General features: G+C 33.5%; 1 long non-coding RNA gene across 3 annotated transcripts; it reads left to right on the plus strand.

Moving 5' to 3' along the window:
- Positions 1-1019: 1019 nt before the first annotated feature.
- Positions 1020-4483, plus strand: LOC144574091 (uncharacterized). 3 transcript variants are annotated; one of them, XR_013518125.1, is made up of 5 exons: positions 1020-1235; positions 2387-2477; positions 3221-3313; positions 3982-4070; positions 4170-4483. It is a non-coding gene; the product is annotated as an uncharacterized LOC144574091 (long non-coding RNA). The 3 variants fall into 3 exon arrangements; XR_013518127.1 differs by having other exon boundaries at positions 2413-2477; XR_013518126.1 differs by lacking the exon at positions 2387-2477.

Genomic DNA, 4483 nt, shown 5'->3' on the forward strand with positions numbered 1-4483 from the left:
TCCCTCCCCCAAGCTTCATTACTACAAAATTTCAAATATCCACCGATCAAACAACACCGGATTTGACAAAACCGGTGTTGTATGTATCTTTGCACCAGTTAAACGTACAACCGGTGCTAAATGTTTGACATACAACACCGGTTTGTTTCTAAAAATCGGTGCTAAATATTCAGCACCGGTTTATTATTATTAACCAGTGTTGTATGTTAGACATTTAGCACCGATTTTTTTAAGGTTTCCACTTCAATCCGTTTTCTTCTAGCTTTGTTGTGCAATCTCTTGTTTATTTCTGTTATTGTAATGCCATGTAATTTGAGTTACGATCCAATTGAATAATTATATTTTGAATGTAATACCACGTAATTGAAATACTAAATTAATATGAACGTAATATTTTATATATTTTTCTTCTGCTAAATATATTTATTTAACTGTAACAAAAAATAACATCTTTGAATAGAAGAATATATTCCGATTGATCGTATAAGTTAGCATATATATAAAAGGAGCAATATGGCTAATGTCAACAGTCAAAATCTGATTATTAAAATATAATCAATCCTATGCCCGGAACCGTCCCTCCCCGTTCAAACATCGCACCCCTCTGATTTAATCCCGTCCACCCACTAATTTTTTTAAACTCTGTAACTTTTGATTTAACCGCCCCATCTCCTTTGTTTTATATTTATCTTGTTTTTTCTAAATTTCAGAATACATGTACGGAAGCTACTGCCACTGCCACTATGTATAGCACGCACCGGTATGTAATATGGCTCCATACACTACAGCAAAATTAGTTATCTGGGACCGGATTTTGAGACGTGTCTGATCGCCGGTCACAGAAGATCCCACGAAAAAAAAAAAAAAAAAAAAAAAATCTATGCAGCGGGGATGGATTGGCCCATGGCCTTCTGGGACCGGCGCCCAAAGCTTTCTGGGACCGATTTGGCCCGGTCACAGAAGATCCTGAAACATTACACTGCAAAAACCCGTGAAGTATTTCATTTGGCGCGTTTTGTTTAGAAAAAAAAAAGAAAAAAAAGAAAAAGGGAAATCGCCGCCGTGAAATCGACGCACGCCGCGCGCGATCGGGTCTCTCCTGCTGGCGACGATCGGCGATCGAGAAGGCCTTCCTCCCCTGCTCGCCTCCGCTTCCTTCAGCGATCGTCTCTCCTGCTCACGTTCCTTCAGCGATCGAGAAGGCCTCCACCTCCGTCTCCGTCTTCTGACTCTCGGTACTAATTAACTCCTCTTAAATTGATTTACCATGCATTGCATTTACCCCTTTTTGAAAATAAGCATGAGCATTGAAAATTTCGAAAATTTTTCATCTCTGAGTTGCTCGTACCAGTACCTGTCCGGTACAGAGATGTTTGTACCAGTATCAGATGGTACATGAAGTTCATCAATTTCATGAATCATTTAAATCATGTTCTCTCTATTTATACAAATTAATGTCCTATTTTTGTTTTTTCAGAATTAAGTTGTGATTTTGGTCAAATTGCGGGGTTGGTTGATAAAAAGAGCACACCTGAGAATATGTATGAATTTGCATGATAGGATGAGATAGTTTAGAAACAGTAAGGACATTCTTTTACAAAAACTTGACAAATTTCCTTCAAATAACTTGCATCATGTGCACTGTTGCAGAGGTTGCTGTATGTCCATATATGTTGGCTTGTGCAGTAATATATGTCTGTAGCAGTATATATAGATATGATGAAATTAACATGGAATTTACTATTAAGCGTGCAGTCAGGTATACATATCACTTTAGTATGGATTTGATGTATCTTGGGTTTACGTACATGCTGGGACTGATCTATTAATTCAGTACATTTGTTATTTTCTCCTATAATTTATTTGATAGTTTATATTTCACATTTATTTTATGTGAAATTACCTATCACTATATATTCAGCCTACCAAATCTTGTTTAACCAAAATTAATTGTGTCGAAACTCAAAAACTAACATAAGGAGCCTTTAGTATTGTGATTATAGTTTTTAAGTTCATCTCTGGTTCTATTTGAAAAAATTGTCCTACTAGATTTCAATTTATGGATCCTTCATGTATAGAAGTTTTTGGTTGAATGGTAATTAAATTTTAGTTTGTAGTTACTTTTTTCTTTTGATGACATATCTGATAATTATCTATATATGCTAACATTTCCATGGAAATAAAAGTCACCATTTTTCATTGAATTTCCATTGATATATCATCAAATAAAAGTCACCATTTTATAATTAAGTTGAAGAAATTTCAGAAGCACACAGTAACATAGCACTATATGAATAAGCATGAGATTGAGAACTTTGCATGCATACCCTTTATATTTTTAAGTATTACTTTATGCAGCAAGGTCCTCAAACTTTGTTTATTTCAGAACTTGGGAATTTCAATGATTTCCAGGAGCCTACTGGATGTTGCAAAATCTGAGCGCAAGCAGCTGGTATTTATTTGATTGGAAATTTCGGGTAAAATAAAATTTAGTTGATTGGAAGACAATTTTGTAGGTTCCATATCTGTGATTTCAAAATTTGTCCAAATCATTGAAAGTGAAATTATGTTGAAAGTGAAATTATGTTGTTATGAAATCATTGAAACTGGTTTAAAATTTTGTAGTTATGATTTGTATTTTTTTTTAATCCCATTTTGCATTGAAAGCGAAATTATGTTGTTTCGCTTGCATAAATATAAATCCTGATGACATATGTGTATGTCATTTTTCATGCTTTTCATTATATTATATATGTCATTTTATTTATTATTCCCTAAGCCTAAGGTCATATCTTTGCCTTGATGTACCAGTACCAGTCTGGTACCGAATTGATAATGATTTAGTCTGGTACCAGTGCCTAAAATCAGTGATTTTTGAGTCTTGATTTTAGCTTCATTTTTTAACAGTATTTTTTGAGTCTTGCCTAAAATAAGTGTATACCTTTTATGCAACATTTTGTCTTTGTATTTAGAAAAAATGTATGGTTCTGTTATACAAGTGATGGTACATTTTTTTTAAATGTCTCACCTCAAGTTATTTTGTTTGTTATGAAAGAAAAAAATACAGAAATCTGGATTGTTACTTAATAGTTACCAATAAGGTGTTTGATGTGTAATTAATACAAGTGGACCCTTTGTAAGCAAAGTGTAATTTTGTTACTAATTAAACAAGAAGCCATTTTGATACGAAACCAAGTTTTCCTCTCTGATTTTGTTTCAGGTCAAGAAGCAATTTGCAATCCTGATTTCAAAACTGTCATATGTAAGAGATGAAGCTCCTTATCAACTTTTGCAATAAGTGATCCTATAGGAGGTATTACTCTGCACCTATTTCATTTTTATCTGTGTCACTATATCAGTAAATGTATATATGTTTTGGCACCTTGCCATGTGCATATAAAGCTTCTCTATCCATTGCGTACTGTGATCTAATTACAAATTGGATCACCTTTGATTTCTCTCCACGCAGCCAACTCATCAATCCACAAAAGTAATATAATTGGATCACCTTTGATTTCGTTTTGTGAATTGTAGGCCATTTGAAGGTATTACTCGTGTAAGAATGAACTGGTACACAATATACTGTCCTTGTCGCAGCTTAATTCAGTTCCATCTGTTAAACAGTATAATGCATTTTTAATTATATCATTTTAGTTATTCCTCTGAACTGGTTAATTATCCACCTCATAGACATCTCAAGTAAGTGCTATACTGCTATTTAACAAGAGTTTCATAATTTATAAAAGAAGCAGGCTAATTATTAATGTATAAAAGAGTTTATCTGCTCTATCAAATCAATCTTAAGGTCAGGTGTCGTCTGCCAATGTCTCAAAAAGCATACAGTATCAGTCATAAACTTGCAATCACCAGAAAGTTTTAGTTTAATTTAAAAGAAAAGTATAACATATAAAATTGATTGCATCTAAATATTATTATCTCATACATAGTTGGCTTACTTTCACTAATTAATCTGTGATACAGATTCTTCTTTGGTGGGGGATATTTGTGGCATCTACTCCAGTTTTACACGGGGCTGTAGAAGAGTACTTCATTTACAAGAGCACAACGAGGTAACAACTTCATTTACAGTACTGAGCAGTTCGACAAAGTTTTATATAATTTAATAATTGTGTGAAGTGATCTTTGAAGCTTTAATTCTTCATTTGCAGCCCACTTATACCCTGTGATGAAGATGTTTTACTTCATGTTGCATTAATGAAGTATGTAGTCTTGATGCACATGTTAACATTTTGTTGGGATGCAAATTGGGTTGTAGTTTCTTTATTTCTTTTGTTTTCAAATCAGTTGTTTCAAGCTAACATTTAGTTTGGACAAAATCAAGTCTGGAATAGTTGAGCTTGGTGCAGTAAGGATTTAATTACGGTTCTTTGGTAGCATTTTAAGTTATCATTGTTATACTGTATGTTTCTTTCTTTTGACAAGACCAATTCAAGTCTGCAAGTAGAATTTTTGGTAAATGCTA

This window comes from Carex rostrata, chromosome 22 (genome assembly GCF_964058835.1).
Source record: "Carex rostrata chromosome 22, lpCarRost1.2, whole genome shotgun sequence".
NCBI lineage: Eukaryota > Viridiplantae > Streptophyta > Magnoliopsida > Poales > Cyperaceae > Carex > Carex rostrata.